This window comes from Peromyscus leucopus, chromosome 5, assembly GCF_004664715.2.
Source record: "Peromyscus leucopus breed LL Stock chromosome 5, UCI_PerLeu_2.1, whole genome shotgun sequence".
NCBI lineage: Eukaryota > Metazoa > Chordata > Mammalia > Rodentia > Cricetidae > Peromyscus > Peromyscus leucopus.
The window spans coordinates 40,094,520-40,112,109 of record NC_051067.1 but is presented as its reverse complement, the minus strand read 5'-3'; the positions used below and the strand labels follow the sequence as shown (position 1 = coordinate 40,112,109).

Below are 17,590 nucleotides of genomic sequence, written 5' to 3'. Positions count from 1 at the left end.
AAAATTTAAAAAAGCTTATAACTAATACATGAAAAATTATATCCATTAAGTATATACAATATACACAGTCAAGATTACATTAACGATGTCTAGTCCATTAACATTTGACAGATTCAGACAAAAAACTCCATTAATATATAACAATGTCCAGTCCAGTAACATTTGATAAACTCAGACAAAAAAAAAATTTCATTGCTTATCCTATTTAAAACAAGTAGTTCCTTTTTTTAAAGTAGATTCAATTTTTTATCTTATATCCATAATTCTGCTTCCTCCAATCTACCTAGGAAAGCATCTGCACATACAGAACAAAGCCAGGCTTCCTTTGAGACCAGGAGTCGAGACTTGGACCTCATGGTCAAGGGCCACCCACAGCTCCTCGAGGGCACTCTCCTGGCTACACCCAGCAGGTCATCTGAGTTTGTTTCCACAAGAGACTCTTTTGGACATCTTTGGGTGATTCAGCTTTAAATGTTGGGTGGGTCTCAGTTGGGGTTACTATTGATGTGAAGAAACACCACGACCAACACAGCTTGGGGAGGAAAAAGCAGACGATTTTTAGACACTCATCACAATAACCTGAAGCTCCAAGCAGACCTAAAGTTAGAGTGACACCCCATGCTCCATCCTGCCGCCCATGAAGTGACTTCATCGTGAATCTTGGAGACTGAGTTTTTACTAATATTAAGGACCAGGAATCACTTGGAAATTTTATCAAGGTAAGAATTTGTTGAGTATTTTTTCCTGGATTTCCTTTTCTAAAGCATGATCCTACAGACATACCTATTTAAAAAAAAAAAAAAATTACAACAAGAAAATGCTGTCCAGGGCAGGGCTCATTATTTCATAGAGAAAACTGTAATGGCCGAAGGACTCTAACAGATCTGAGCGTGGCCAACGCGGCACCCCCTTTCCTCTCCCTCGCTAACCTGTTAGGTCACACTCCTAACGCTAGCCCCCAAGATCCAGTCCTTTATTTGGCCACTTCCTTATATCTGACGAAAACTCCAAGTCCAGATATTCAAACACCAAGGTCCAGTCATCAAAATCCATTACTTGGCTACACTGGCTAACATGTCCAATCAGAACTTACCCATTCATCCTAACACAGACTTCCCCTTTCTCTCCTTAAAAATCACTACTGAAAAAGAAAAAGAAAAAAATACTTCTGTCTTTGATCCAGAGGCAGCGCCTACACACACAACTCCCCACCCCCTCACCACCACAGCTTGTCCCCTCTGGGATAACAAATCTCCTTTGTGCTGAGAATTTGGTGTCTGGGTGCATTCTGTCCCTACACCAAGACCTCTTTCAATGGCAGAGTGGGGTTTTTCATTAATTTAAAATGCCTAGATGGCCAGGTATTGTAGCTTACACCCGTAAGCACTTGGGAGGCTGAGTCAGGAGGATTCCATGAACTTAAGGCCAGCCTGGCTTACATAGTGAGTTCAAGGACAGCCTGGGCTTCAGAGTGAGACCTGCCCTGAAGTGAGGGTCGGGGCAGATGAAGGGCGGGCACACACACACACACACACACACACACACACACACGGGAGGGAGGAGAAGAGGAGCAGGAGAGGACAAACTTAACAAGAAATCCATATGTATCCAATCACAAACATGGATTTTATATGATTTACAAAATGATGCTGAGGTTAAATTTTATTCATGTGTAAGGACACATAGCTATTTTATTATTTTTCCTTTAAAACAAACTGAAACACTAAGTCTCACAAGTAGAAACTGGCAGGCTTCAAAGTTTTAGTCCTCTTGACTCTGCCTTCCAGGTGCTGGAATACAGAGGCATCCCATGTACTATGCTCAGCCATGAAGCATAATTTCAACCAATAGAAGAGCATGCCAGAATAACGAGTTAAAGGTGAAGGGAATGGTTTCTATGTTAACTGCCCTCCCCACAGGTTAAAGGTGAAGGGAGTCATTTCTACAATGTTAACTGCCCTCCCCACAGGTTAAAGTGAAGGGAGTCGTTTCTATAATGTTATCTACCCTCCCCATAGGTTAAAGGTAACGTGAATTCGTTTCTATAATGTTATCTACCCTCCCAAACCTCTCCTCCTCGGTCATGAAGAGTCCTCTGCAGCGCTGCACTGGACCCACCGTGCTGGGCACTGCTCCCTTTACCCAGGCCAGGGAGGGAGAGGACAGGTGACCCACAGGGCCTTTGGACCAGGGTGGGTGGATGCACTTACTCCGCAGTCTCCAGTGTATCTGCCCGTCTTCCGTTCGCACCAGCGGGAATCTTTAAACTTTTGTTTCTGGTGCTCCTCAGCCTCTTAGAGAGATGACTTGTCTTCTTTGTTATCTTTCTGTTTCCCAGCCTAGATCTACAACATAACAAAGTGTATTATCACAGAGAATTAAGTGAAAACAGACGCAAGGGCACACAGGGATACTAACAGTTACTTTTAGAAAATAATTCTCAAATACCTGCTGTTGGTTTACATACAGAGATGTAGCGCCGGGCGGTGGTGACGCACGCCTTTATTCCCAGCCCTCAGGAGGCAGAGCCAGGCGGATCTCTGTGAGTTCAAGGCCAGCCTTGGGCTACAGAGTGAGTTCACAATGCTACACAGAGAAACCCTGCCTCGAAAAAGAAAAAAAAAAAAAAAAAGAGTAAGTAGCTTGTTCTGCATAATTCCAACTACACCTCCCTTCTCATCGCCATATCCCAGCCCACACCTCTGACTGAGGCCTCCTATCTCACCAGAGACCAGGCCAGCATCCCGAACCCCAGAGACCTGGCCAACTCCCTAAAAACCAGGCAAAAGCATCCTACCCTACCAGAAGCCAGGCCAGCATCCTGAACTCTAGAGGAGTATCAGAGGCCACACACCTAGCCAGAACTCTAGCCCCAAACTTGGGTGGCAAACTGCCTGCTAATGCAGAGGCCATCCAGGCTATCAGAAGTCCAGCCTCCAATGCAGATGGAGACCCTCTACTCAACCACAGGCCACGACAGCCAGAAGACCAGAAAGGAAACACCCACCCAACAAAGACAAACCCACAAATCAGCACCTAGACCTGTAAAACCAGAGCTCATTCCACTACAGCAAGCCCTGAGTACTCCAACACAGCTGAAGGAAACGACATTAAAACCAACTTTATGAAGATGATAGAGGTCCTTAAAGAGGACACGAATAAATCCCTTAAAGAAATCAAGGAAGACAATAAAAAAATGGAGAAAATCAATAAATCCCTTAAAGAATGTCAAGAAGCCAAGAAAAAACAAATGGTTGAAGGAAATGAATGAAACTATTCAAGACCTAAAAGTGGAAATAGAAGCAATAAAGAAAACACAAACTGTGGAAATTCTAGAAATGGGAAATCTAGGTAAGTGAACAGGAACTACAGATACAAACATCACCAACAGAATACAAGAGATAGAAGAGAGAATCTGAATGCATGTCGGGTGTGCACCAGTACTGTGGTCTAGCAAACACTGGATGTTCCGTGTAGGCTGTGTGATGAGTGACTGGAAGTATGCTGTGGATGCTCCAGTGGTGCAATCAGTTAGCTGGAAGTATGTGTACAACACCATGTGTGCACTCACTGGAGCGCTGTTTTCAAATTCGAGATAGAACCTTCTGAACAAGCCCCCTCCTCCCTTTTGTGATGGTCTTTAACCAGGTTTAGAATTGGCCAGCTTTGTTGCTTAGCAATTTCAGAATCCAGCAACAACTAACAATTACGATGGACCTCGGCCTCTCCCTGCCTTGCACTCAAACTCTGGCTTGGGGAAAAATACAGTAGAATTATGATAGCAGCTTTGGCTTCACTATTTTTTTTCCAGTGTAAATGAAGAGTCACATGGTGGAATAGGAAGATAGAATCTGTCTTCAAACTTCGTGGAAATCTGGTTTGGCAAAACGGAAGCACGGGTCCTTCGGAGATGTCAGAAAGGAGAGAAGGTTATCTAGTTGCAGCCCAGCCTCTCTGAGCTAGCAGGTTTTCACCCCAGCCTTTGAATCTTGAGTCTTATTTGTACGTAGAATGATAGAGCTATAGCTAAAGCTACCTTTAACCAAAGTGACAGAGCCAGTACTTGGGGGAACAGAACTCCCTCCAGGCTATGGCCTGAGCATCCAGGCTGCTGCTTAAAGAAACAGGCTGGTAACTGTAGAGTTGCAATTGCTGGCTGAAATATCAGTAAATTAAGGCACAGCCACTGGTACTGAAGTTAAAACAACAGCTTTGATAAGAGAAGATGCCAAATTGTGAAGGACAAATCAAATTATTATTGACGTGCAGACGCTCTGCGTGTTTCGTGAGGGATGAAGCAAACGGAACACGTTTTTTCTTCAAAAGCTCGTTTTGACCACAATGTAGAAAGTAAAGAAGAGGGGCGGAAAAGATACCATTCAGAAAGTGATTACAATCACAAAATGAGACACTAGCGAGGACTGGCAGACTGGGGTATTTCTGACTGAGAACATAACTAGACTGATCCAACCTTCAAACGCATAGCCTTCCTTGCTCTTCTGAAGGAACTGCACAGCCTGTCACTGAAGAACAGATACTCACTCGCTGCTTAAGTCAACTCGACTTCTCGTCAGTGCAGTATAAAGGCTTTCTGTAACATTTTTCTTGAGACTGTGATTTTTCCATCCACTGAGTAATGACAACCTGTCTACACCTTAAGGTAAGCTTCCTGAACCTCGGTTTGAGACACACAGATTTGTAGTAGTGTGAACCATAAGCAATCGAAAGATGTAGATTTTTTTTTTTGGTTTTTCAAGACAGGGTTTCTTTGTGTAGCTTTGCGCCTTTCCTGGAACTCACTTGGTAGACCAGGCTGGCCTCGAACTCACAGAGATCCGCCTGCCTCTGCCTCCCGAGTGCTGGGATTAAAGGCGTGCGCCACCACCGCCCGGCTGAAAGATGTAGATTTTTATCACCTGCTGCTGTGTTTGTAAACAAAGTCAAATGCTGCTTTAAGAATTAATTGTAAGCAAACACTGTCAGTACTTTTAGCACTTAAAATTTTGATTTAAATATATCTTTTTTTTGTTTGTTTGTTTGTTTTTGTTTTTCGAGACAGGGTTTCTCTGTGTAGCTTTGCGCCTTTCCTGGAACTCACTTGGTAGCCCAGGCTGGCCTCGAACTCACAGAGATCCGCCTGGCTCTGTCTCCTGAGTGCTGGGATTAAAGACGTGCGCCACCACCGCCCGGCTAAATATATCTTAATACTTTTCCTACTCTGGTGTTTTCAATATGCATTTTGTTAAGTTTTAATTTTTCTGTCACATAAATTAAAAAAATGGGACTCATACAAAAAAATTTAATTACAAGCTGAGTGTGGTGGTGCTGGTGCTCACCTTTAATCCGAGCAGAGGCAGGTAATCTCTGTGAGTTCGAGGCCAGCTTGGTCTACAGAGTTCCAGGACAGCCAGAGCTACACAGAGAAACCCTGTCTCAGAAAAACCAATTATTATTATTATTATTATTATTATTATTATTATTATTATTATAATCATAATTAGGTGAGTAGGCTATGAATGTGATACCTCATACTTTAAGGTAAACTTCCCTGCTTTTGTATGTTACACTGGAAAGCTTTTTAAAGAAACGTATTTTCATGAAGAAAAACCATCAGCCAGTTATTCTTGTCAAGTCTTTACTACACCGGGACTGTGTTCCTCGTATCTGTTAGGGAAGAGTTCCTAGTGAAGGCGATTTTCCCCCAGGAGCCGTGTTCTTAGTCTGAACTTCCACAATTTAACCCGGGCGGAACACTGGAGTTTGCCACCACATCCTTCCACCTGGAGGACAGCTCCCTGGGCTCGGCTGCTTTTCTACCTCCCTGACCTCTGGGTCGTTTATGGCCAAAGGGCTAAGGAGAGGAAAGGGGCATATAATTTCCCCTGGGAAGCCATTCCATTTAACCAAGCTTTTGTATTATTATCATCATCATCATCATCATCATCATCATCATTATCATTATTATCATTATTATTATTATTTTATTTAAATAACTTTTTCCATTTATTTTATATACGGACCGCAGTTTCCCCTCCCAATCCCCCCATCGCCTTCCACTCCTCCAAATTTAGAAAGGGGCGGGCCTCCCATGGACTTGAGCAATGCCTGGCATGCCAAATCGAGGCAGGACCGAGCTCCTCCTCTAGGCTGGGCCAGGAAATCCAGCAAGGGGAACAGGTTCCCAAAAGCCAGCTAAGGGCCAGGGACAGGTCCTGATCTCACTGCTAGGAGCTCTACAAAGAGACCACGCTACACAACTGTCACATGTAGAGGGCCTAGGTCGGTCCCATGGAGGCTCTCTGTTGGTCCAGAGTCCATGAGCTGTCTCTGTGGGTTCCCTGTCATGACCCCCCTGGATCATACAATCCTTCTTCAGAGTAGATCTGGGGGTCGACCCCATGGGAGTGTCTCTTGTTCTAATACCTTATTCGGCCCTAAGACTTGTGGAGGGATTGAGGGCATGAATCGATGGGAAAGAGTGATGAGGACTCCCCAATCATATTCCATGGGGTGTAATGCCATAACCCCCAGGTTCCTGGCACATTGGAGGGGTCTGTACAATTAAATTTCAGTCGGAGATTGTTTTTACCCCGGCCTGGATAACAAATTTGCCCACAATCTTTCCATTCAATCAAAAGGGGGTCATTACCTTGCTTTGTGCCCCATCTTCCTGCTATTCTACCAAAAGACGATGTCTCGCAACCCCATTTATCACAGTAGAATTGTTGTGGGGAGTTACATCCCGAGCGGCAGGTGTTTTTGTTCCCAGGACAAACATACCAATCACCAGTCCAATGAATCTTTTCACCTAGAGTTTCGAGGATCTTTTTGAGGTCTGCTTCCATTTCATTTGGACATCCAACTCCATATGGGCCGATGAAAGATTTAGTAGCCAGAACAACATCAGTACCCGCAACAGTTAGGGTCCAGATAGTTGTTCCTGGTATATGGGGGTTGTTTATAGACAGTGTCCCAGTCGTCCCCATTATGAAGACCAGTGTCAGGCATGCACAATTTTGAGCTTTAGAGGGTTTTGAGTTTGCTGAAGCTTCCATCTCGGGGTCGTAGGGTCCTCGTTGACCTCAGCAGGTGCCAACTTGATGTGGGAGGTGTGGATCCAAGCAGCAATCCGGTCAACCTTGACAACTGTTGGGGTGGTCAGCAATATGGTGTAAGGTCCCTTCCAGCGAGGTTCCAGGGTCTTAGTCTGATGTCTGCAAACGTAGACAGTCTCCAATCTGGAAGGGATGAGTTACACTAGATGGTTTGGACTGATACACAGCTGCTAGCCGTTTCTAGACTTGGTTCTGGATGAGCTGTAGGGCCCTCAGGAGTGCCTGGAGACTGGGGGATGTAGCAAAGGAATCTATGTCAGGTCCCAATAAGTCTGCTATTGGGAGAGGGCCTCTGTGGTGGTATTGTGTTCCCCAAAATATTGTGTACTCTAATAAATTTATCTGGGGTCAGAGAACAGACAGCCACTAGATACAAAGGCTAGAAAATGGTGGCACTCACACCTTTAATCCTAGCATTCCAGAGATAGAAATCCCTCTGGATCTCTGTGAGTTCAAGGCCACACTGGAAATAGCCAAGCATGGTGACACACGCCTTTAATCCCAGAAAGCCAGCCTTTAATCCCAGGGAGTGGTGGTAGAAAGCAGAAAGATATATAAGGCATGAGGACCAGAATCTAGAGGCATTTGGCTGGTTAAGCATGTGGCTGGTTAAGCATTCAGGCTTTTGAGCAGTAATTCAGCTGAGACCCATTCCGGATGAGGACTCAGAGGCCTCCAGTCTGAGGAGACAAGACCAGCTGAGGATCCAGCGAGGTGAGATAGCTGTGGCTTGTTCTGTCTCTCTGATCTACCAGCATGGACCCCAATAACTCACCTCAGGTTTGATTTTATTAATAAGAACTTTTAAGATTCCTGCTACAGGCCCCCATAGAGGATTTCATCGGGGGTTAATCCAAAGAAAGCAGGGGTGTTCCAAACCCGGAAAAAGGTCATGGGGAGGAGTTTGACCCAGTCTCTAGTGCCAGTCTCCATCGCTAATTTAGTGAGGGTCTCTTTGAGGGTTCTATTGGTAGGTTCTACCTGTTCTGAACTTTGGAGTTGATAAGCACAATGCAATTTCCACCTCAGCCCCAAAATTCTGGCCACCAATTGACTTACCTGGGAAATGAAGGCAGGGCCATTATCTGACCCTATTGCCTTGGGCAGGCCAAAACAGGGAAAAATCTCTTCTAAGATCTTCTTGACCACCACCTGTACCGTTTCTTTCTTTGTAGTGAAAGCTTCCACCCATAACAAAAACGTGTCAATAAAGACTAAGAGATATTTAGCTCCATATCGTCCTGGGCGGGTCTCAGTGAAGTCCACCTCCCAGTTTGTTCCTGGGCAGGATCCTCGAACTCTGACTCCTTCTGGCAATGTCCGACGACTGGCATTTACCTTGGCGCAAGGAACACAGGATCCTGTAACCTGCTTAATCAGGGAGCTTAGGTTAGGTATGAAATAGAACTGTTCTTCCCTATGTAGTAGCTCTCTGAGCTTTTTGTGTCCTAGGTGGGTCAGGTGGTGGAGGTCAGTCACTAGCATGCTAGCCATCTTTTAGGGTAGGACTGTTTTGTCCTGAAGTCTCCAAGCTCCTTCTTGTTTATCATATTGTACCCCTTTCTGTTGAACAATGTCCAGATCTCTATCTGAGTATTTATATCTTGGGTTTTGGGGCTGCTCTCTAGGCTCTTTTAGGGTGAGTATCTGCTCACCTAGAGCGGCAGCCTTGGCTGTTTCATTGGCCATTCTGTTTCCCCGGGCTACCTTGTCATCCATCTCCTTCCTGGTGTCCCGGACAATGTGTAATACTCAGTCTCTTGGGCAGATGAAGGGCTTCTAAGAGATCCAAGATCTTTTGCTTGTTTTTAATGTCCTTTCCCACAGATGTTAGTAATCCTCTCCTGCAATCTATCTTCCCATGGACATGCACCGTGGCAAACGCATACCAGCTGTCAGTATAAATATTAGCTGCCTTACCTCTAGCTGCCTTCAGGGCCTGTGTGAGGGCCACTAGTTCAGCCCGCTGGGCCGAGGTCCCAGGGGTTAGAGCCCTTGCCCAGATCACGTTGGTGCCATCCACCACGGCTGCACCTGCCCTCGGTTCTCCCTGTTGCAGGAAGCTTCTCCTGTGAGCTACTCTGTGAACCAAGTGAAGTCTACGTTCTCGGAAGTGGCTGATCTGTCAGATCTTCTCGAGTGCCGTGAGTCTCGGCCAACACTAGGTGGCAGTCGTGCGCCACGGCAGTTTCTGCTCCTCTCTCAGGGAGCAGAGTGGCTGGGTGGAGGGAAGTGAGGGTCCCAAAACGGATCTGCTCAGGGTTCAGCAACGTAGCCTGGTAGTGGGTGACTCTCGCATTTGAGAGCCACCGGTCAGGGGGCTGTCGGGTCACTGTCTCTATAGCATGTGGGGCCATTATTGTGAGAGGTTGTCCCAGTGTGATCGTATCAGAGTCCTTGACCAGGGTTGCTACCGCGGCTATCATGCAGAGACACAAGGAGGCCATCCTGACGCTACATTATCCAGTTTCTTGGAAAAGTAGGCTACCGGTCTTTTCCGGGGGCCCAATTGTTGGGTTAGGACTCCTTTTGCTATACCTCCCCGTTCATCCACGTATAGGGTGAATGGCTTTTTCATGTCCGAGAGGCCCAGTGCTGGGGGGGGGGGGGGCTGACAATAAAGCCTTCTTGATGTTATCAACGGCTTGTTGTTCCTTCTCTCCCCAGGTGAAGGGAGCATTGGCCTTTGTGAGGGGGTATAACGGGGCTGCCATTTCTGCAAACCCCGGTATCCAGAGGCGGCAGAGGCCTGCACTCCCTAGGAACTCTCTCAGCTTCTTAGCACTATAGGGCGGAGGTATGAGAGCCACGGCCTGTTTGCGTCCCTCAGTCAGCCATCTCTGGCCCCCTCATAGAAGATACCCCAAGTAAGTCACTTCTCGCTGCCAGGAGCAGGTCATCTACATATTGGAGGAGGGTCACATCTGGGTGGTTAACTTGAAAGTCGCCAGGTCCTGGTGTAGAGCCTCATCGAACAAGGTGGGGGAATTTTTAAATCCCTGTGGTAGCCTGGTTCAGGTCAGCTGTCCCGAGTACCCAGACTCTGGACCTTTCCATTCAAAGGCAAAAAGATTCTGGCTCTGAGGGCTCAATCTCAAACAGAAAAAGGCATCTTTTAAATCAAGTACGGTGTACCCAGATACGTCCTGGAGGCAAGGTGCTGAGCAAATTGTAAGGGTTAGGTACAGTAGGATGAATGTCCTCTATCCTTTTGTTTACCTCTCTCAGGTCCTGGACCGACCTATAGTCATTTGTACCAGGTTTCTTGACCGGCAGCAAGGGAGGATTCCATGCTGATTGACAGGGCTTCAAAATGCCCAATTGTAAGAGTCTCTGGATATGAAGTCTTATCCCTTCCTTCGCCTCCTTGGTCATAGGATATTGGCCGATGGACACGGGGGGGGGGGGGGGGTGGCGGTAGACTTTAGAGTTATCACCAGCGGTGGCTGCTGGGTGGCCAGTCCCATGCCTGCTGTTTCTGCCCATGCCAAGGAGTAATTGGTGAGCCATTTGGGGTCTATTCAGAGGGGTTTTGGAGGAGCTTCATGAAGCCGGTGCTCATCCTCCAATCTCAGGGTCAGTACCTGGAGGGGCTGACCCTTTGGGTTTATAACAGAGACCCCCTTTTCTTGAAAATGAATTTGGGCTCCTACCTTGGAGAGGAGATCTCTTCCCAATAATGGCTATGGACAGTCTGGTACCAGCAAGAATGAATGAGTAACTTTTCCCGTGGGTAAGTGGACGTCTCTCTCTGAAGTCCATTTATATAGCCTTCCCCTGGTGGGATGTTTTGGTACTCAAGGGCCCTTTGGTGTGGGTAAGGACCGAATGCTGGGCCCCTGTGTCAACCAGGAACGTCACTGGTTGGCCTCCCATTTGAAGAGTTCCCTGGGGCTCAGGGGGAGGCTCCTGGCCCTGACTCACCTAATCTTCTTCCAAGGACAGCACCCGGACAGGCTTGTGCACTTTTGTCTTCTGGGTAAGAATTGGACAATCCCTGGCCCAGTGTCCCTTTTCTTTACAGTAGGCACATTGGTCCTGTTCCAGCGGCGGCTTCCTTCTGTTTCCCAGGTTCCTGTTCTGCCTAGGCCTATTCTGCCCTGTTCCTGAGACTACGGTGGCCAGGATTCTAGATAATTCTTTCTCTTTTTGTCTCTGAAGTCCTCTCTCTGTTCCTGTTGTCTGTGTAACCTCTCTTCTTTTTCGTCTGGCGTCTCCCTTTTGTTATAAATCTTTTCAGCTTCCTTCACTAGGTCTGGCAAGGTATATCCCTGGAGCCCTTCTAGCCGCTGTAGCTTAGTGCGGATGTCGGGGACCGATTGTCCAATAAAGGACATTATAACCTCGGCCTGCCTGTCCGGTGCCACGGGGTCGAAGGGAGTATGCATGCGGTATCCCTCCATCAGTCTTTCTAGGAACCCTGCCGGAGTCTCCTCTGACCCTTGTACTATAGCACAGTACCTTAGCCAAATTGGTGGCGCGTCTACCTGCCCCTTTGAGACCCGCCAGGAGAATCTGGCGATAGAGACGAAGTTGTTCCCTACCGCCAGGGGTGTTGAAATCCCAGTCGGGGCGGGTCAGGCGGAAGGCTTCCTCGATCTCATTTGGCAGCAAGTGGGCCTGCCATCGTCCCCCGGCACGTTCTTACGAGCCTCTAGGGCGACACGCTGTCTCTCTTCGGTTGTGACGAGGGCCTGTAACAATTGGTTACAATCTTCCCAGGTGGGGGCGTGGGTGAGGAGAATGGACTCTATTAGTCCAGTTAAAACTTGGGGGTTCTGGGAGAAGGACGGATTATGAGTTTTCCAATTATAGAGATCCGAGGCGGAGAACGGCCAGTATTGTGTTTGGCCACCTACCGAGCGAAGGGGAAGGACTTGTGATGTCCCCCTGTCCGTGTCTCCGTGTCCCCGCCTTCTCCCGGCAGGAGCGGAGACGGCTGCTGGGCGGGGTGGGGATCCCGGCGAGGAGAGTGCTCTCTGTCCGGAGAGTTCAACCCCCCGCAGCCCTCTTTGAGGACTGACTCCCTTTCTCGTGTTGGCGGATAAGCGTAAGGGGTGTGGGGCGGGGGGGTGATTCCATCATGAGCAGATCCTCCTGGTCCCCTAGTAGGACCGGGGGTTCCTTTTCTTTAGATTCTTTACGCTGGATTTCCTTAAGGGGATAAAGGGAGGAAGTAGGAGAGCTGGGAAACGGTTGGGGAGCAGCCAGGGCTGACGGCTGCAGAGCTAAGGGTATAAGGGGAGTTTGAGAAGGGAGAGGGGGAGGTCTAGGTCCCAGCGTACTGGGGCAGGCGAAGCGGTGAGAAACGGCTTCACCCAGACAGGTGGATCTCTAGCTAAACTCTGCCAGACCGAAATATAAGGCACTTGATCCGGGTGTCCGTGTGGTCCTTGGTCAACGATCCGAGCCTTCACCTGTGAAATGATGTCAGTGTTAAAAGTCCCATCCCTCGGCCAGCCGACCCCAAAGGCCGGCCATTCCGAGGAACAGAAGGTGATCCATTTCTTTTTCTTGACGTCCAGAGAGGCATTGTGAGCCCGAGCGAGGACATCCTTCTAGTTATCTAAAGTCAAACTTGGGGGGGGGGGGTAGTTACTTGTTGCCCCATGGAGAGGAAATTAAAGAGCAGAAACAGACAAAGACACAATCCACGCGGTGGTTGATTTGGCTCCACAAGCAAAAACACAAATTCAAATGGGAGTGGCTTCGAACAGCCTCGCTCCCCCAAGGAAGGAGACACTTTTCTCCTTCTTCAGATCACTCTGGAGGAAACCTCCAGAGTGGGGACCCAGGGACTCTTGAGCACGTCTGCTCTCCCACACAAGTCCCAGACACAAGTCCTGCACACTTCTGCCGGCACCGAATACAAATGCCAAATCAACCAGACAAAGGACAAGACATAATAACATGAAACGTAGATCGAGCTCGTGTTTACCTCCAATTGTCAGAGTGGGGGTCGGGGGCACCCCAATCTCGGTGGACCCCAAAGTTTTCAGAGTCACAAGTGGGCTCCCCAAGAACCCAGACTCCAGTCCAGTTGATGCAATGGTCCCGAGGATTTTAATGAAGCTTCTATATAGAAGGGCTTCTCTGTTCCCAAGAGCAAGAGTCGCATCTTACTGCAGCCCCATAAGGGCTTTTAAAGGAAAAACCCACAAAACCCACAAGATTACAATTTCCATATAATGTCATTTCGATTGATTTATGTCTAGAAGCTAATTTCATAAAATCATTGTCTGGTTACAGAGTGATCACAGAGGGGGATATAGTTACATCAGTGTGCACATTTTTCTTGAAACCTCAAGAGGGGGTATCAGGGCGGGAGTGGAGTTTACATACAGGTCACGGTGGTCCTCCCTGGAACATTTGCAATTTTCCCAGTCACAGTTGAGCACACCTCTTTATAGAAATCTCTTTACATTGTTACATTGTTACAGGGTTGATTAAGTAGTGGCTGAGTCAGGTTGCCCTTGGAACTAGATTTTTAGTTTCTCATTTCCTGGTGCTTGAAGTTTCTCTTTTCCTGAGGCTTGGGGGTGTAAGCCTGAAGGACTAGGGTCTTTCATTGAACTAGTTTCAGGTGTTACTAGGCAATCTAAAACTTGTTCAAGATTTCCAGGAAGTTTGAAAACAGATTCTAGCCTCCCATTCCACAACTGCTATCATGTGACTTTTCGTTTGTGCTGGAAAAAAAAAAATAGTGAAGCTGATTTTCCCCAAGCCACAGTAGGAGAGCAAGGCAGGGAAGGCCGAGGTCCATCGTAATTGTTAGTCGTTGCTGGATTCTAAAACTGTTAAGCAACAAAGCTGGCCAATTCTAAACCAGGCTAAAGACCATCGTGAACAGGGGTGAGGTGTTCAGAAGGTTCTACCTCAAATTTGAAAACAATGCTCCAGGTGAGGATCGAACTCACAACCTCGGCATCGCTCTCGCGCACACACTGCTGTATAAGTACCGCGCGCTAACCGATTGCGCCACTGGAGCATCCGCAGCAAACTTCCGGACACTCATTACACGGCCTACACGGGATAGTCGGCGTTTGCTAGACCACGGTATGAATGCACACCGGCCCCGTTCGGCGTCCGCTCTCCCCGCTCCTCCCCCAGTGCCCCGCATCTGGTGCTTCTGCAGGCGCGCTGGGTTCAACCGTGGATGCGATGACTGCGACTCTGAAGCCGAGGCGGAAGGACGGTGCGGGCCCCGAGAGCTGCGAATCCTCCTGCCGTCCCGCCAAGCGGCTAGTACAGCCCTCGAGACCCCAGTAGGAGGAGGCTGCTATCTGCGCGGCCCCAAAGTCATTTTCCGTCCTCCACCTTGCCGTGGATGCTCCCCTGGGAGACGCAGATCCCCGGCGGCAAACGGGATTCCCCAAAGCTGCGTTTTCCCTCCTGCCTCGGTTCGGGCAAACAAATGCTGGAGAAACCAAAGGATTTAGTTCCGGAGAGAAAGGGACGTTCCTGGGGCCTTGCCTTGTGTTGTGTGGTCCCCACACAGGTTCTGGGAGGGAACAAGACTCCTGTGTTCCTCAGGCGACTCCGTGGAAGTCCTGAGAGTTGAAATGAGGGAAAACATCCCGGGACTGGGTCTGAAATTCTGCATGTCTCCGTGCAAAACTGAACTAGATATTTGAGAAACATCTGTGCTAAAGATCCCATAGTAAAGCGTGTTTTGATATAGGGGGAATAGAGAAAGGGTATTTTGCCACACCAACTCCAGTGTCGTCCGTGTGACATGAACAATTATGTCAATAATAGCGGACGGGAGATACGTGTCCCACGGGACTAAGCTCCCTGGAGGTCCCTGGCAGAGTGCCCGTGTTATGCCTCCTTCTTGAAGGAGACGTGCTTCACAGATCATGAGCTCTCTGGGCTATGGGTTCTGTATAACTGCTTTTCTGATACTGTTCTAATTAATCTATAAAACACAGCCAAAATTAATGAATGCTTGAGTTGTGAACTGTGGAGGAAAGGGGAAGCTGGACATGGACCTTATTTAGATATAGCAGAATGAACTATTCCTTAAAGACCTCAAGCCGCTAGATAATAGAAAGTATAATAGTTCAGGCACTTCTAGGGAATGAACACTCACCCACTAGGAATCCTTTAGGAATCCCAACTAAAGTGATTTATGGCAGAAAACATTATCTCATAGGAGGCAGATGGTGGGCCCCTCTGTTGAGGAAATTCAGCATAGAAAACTTAAGGACTACAGCAGAATCCCTTTTTCCCCTTACAGGTGTAAAAGTACAAGTGTCCATATTCCAGCAGGTAAAAAGGTTTTATATTAGAAGAGATATATGGTAAAGAACTGAAGAAATACTTAAGGAGGATCTGCAGCATCCAAATTGGCTAAATGGGTCATGAGAACCAGAAAAGTAGAAGTTCATAATAAACTAGCGAGCGGCTGAGATAAAGATGAAGGACACAGCAGCAGCCGCAAAGAAGCCTTCACAAGTCTAGGGACTGTACTAAGTTTATAAAACACAGACTGCTCTTTGGGTCATAAAGTTCTTGTGAGTGAAGGGATATGTCTAGCGCTGATTAGTAACTGTGTGCTTGATTTTTTTTAAAAGATGATGTAATTGAATTATTGCCAAGCTCGTGTTGTTCCCTGTATGACTTGATAGTTTTCTTTTCTGTATATAAACTACTGATTTGCAGAAGTAAAATTGCAGCAGATTCAAACCACTTTTGAGTGTGTTGTCTGTCTGTCAGTCGCCGAATCCTTGCCTTCCTGACTACCCAAGCCCTGATTCTCCTACGGTCGTGGTACTCCTGGTGGGTCAGTTCGTGGCAGTATTTCTAGACCCTTTACACACAGCGTGGGTCTTCTTGGTGAGAGATTTGTTAGGTAGCTAGACGCATTCACGTGCTTAGAGGCTGTTGGAATGGACCCCTACCTCATAACCTGCTTTGAACCCCACCTCCCATTTCTCATTTCTCCAGTAGCCCTGAAGGGGAAGCCTCACAGTTCTCTTGTGGTTTAAAGAGCTGTATGAAAAGGGGGAGGATTTAGATCTTGATTGAGGCCCGTAAAAAGATAGCTTCTTCCCCGCGGTCAAAAGAGAAGCCTGATTTCAACCTCTGGCCTAAGGATGTCCTGAGCAGTGTCCCCCACCCACCCACCCAGCCCAGCCCCCAGATTGAAGCATTAGAATCTGACCTATGACCAAACTACCCTGAACGTGCCCAATCTTCGTCTAATGTCAGTCTGAGCTGTGGTCCCTTTGGTCAGTGCCCACTTGCTCCCCTGGGAGTGCTTCTGTATTAAACCCTATTTTCTACATACACTGTGCATCTCTTGACATCTCTTGAGGGAGTATGCAAGGACCAGAGAACCAAGCAGTTAATCTTTGGTTCGGTTCGGTTTGGTTTGGTTTTGAGAGATCAGACCCCATTCTGTAGCCTAGACTAGGCTTGAATCCCAGTCTTCCTGTCTCAGCCGTCCCTATGCTGGGATTATGAGTGTAAACTAGCACACCCAATTTATTTCACATCTTTAAGAATAAAAGCATTACACATGCTATATCTTTTAACTCGATTACATGCAGCTTTGACAAGCTCAGTTAGAATGCCATTTTGATACACAGTAGACACCAGTCATATAGTGATATGATATAGATCCCTATAGTCAAGCTAATTAACATCTCCATCTCCTGACGTAGTTATAATTTTGTCTACAAAGTGAGAATGCCTGAAATCTCTCTTTGTAGATTTTCAGTATTCAGTACAGTGTTATCTACACGCAGCATGGTGTGCGTTCAATCTCAAGAATTACTCAACCTACATAACTGCAACTGTGTGCCCTTTAGCCACAATTTAGCCACAAAAACCTCACAATTTCACAATCTCCAAACCTTGTTAAACGCAGTTGTATCCTTTGCCTGTATATGTTACACTTTTTTTGAAGTGACATAGACTGTTGACTGGCTGATGACCGTGTACAGATAACCACAGCTGTTGTGAGCTAGCTTCTAAGTGCTGCAGTCCTTCCTATCCAGAAGACACTGGCTCACTCTGATTCTCCCCAGCCTCTGGTTTTTCTGCTCCCTCTTCTATATGGTCCCTGAACCTATTGGTGGTAGGTTATGATATAACTGTGTGAAGGACTTTTAAATGGGCCTGTTTTCTTCTTCTGATTAGATCTTATTGATATTAAAAACTCCACGTGTTTGGTTTTTTCTGTATCCCAAGTTTATTAAAGTTGTTTATTCTCATATATTGTAGTAGAGCCTTTACAGATTTCTACCTGTCATCAGGAAGGGTTAGTTTTTCCTTCTCCTCATGCCCATATTTGCCTGTCATTAATTTCTTATTCCTAATTATTCTTGTTAGTACTTCTAATGCTAGTTTGAAAAGAACAGGCAAGAATGGACATTCACCTTGTATCTAATCTTAAAGGAAAATCCTTGAAAATTGCCTCATTAGTTATGTTATGATGTCTGTTCATAAATGGACTTTAATGCATTGAG

General features: G+C 47.0%; 1 long non-coding RNA gene and 1 other non-coding gene across 3 annotated transcripts; both read right to left on the bottom strand.

The window, feature by feature from the left end:
* Window positions 1–190: 190 nt before the first annotated feature.
* LOC119088037 lies at window positions 191–13,216 on the bottom strand. 2 transcript variants are annotated; one of them, XR_005091602.1, is made up of 5 exons: window positions 13,054–13,216; window positions 8,175–12,532; window positions 6,650–7,344; window positions 2,211–2,345; window positions 191–532 (listed from the first exon to the last, which is right to left on the bottom strand). It is a non-coding gene; the product is annotated as an uncharacterized LOC119088037 (long non-coding RNA). The 2 variants fall into 2 exon arrangements; XR_005091601.1 differs by having other exon boundaries at window positions 6,650–7,238.
* Window positions 13,217–14,007: 791 nt separating this feature from the next.
* Window positions 14,008–14,103, bottom strand: Trnai-uau. Its single transcript has 2 exons — window positions 14,066–14,103; window positions 14,008–14,043 (listed from the first exon to the last, which is right to left on the bottom strand). It is a non-coding gene; the product is annotated as a tRNA-Ile (tRNA).
* Between the last annotated feature and the right edge of the window lie 3,487 nt (window positions 14,104–17,590).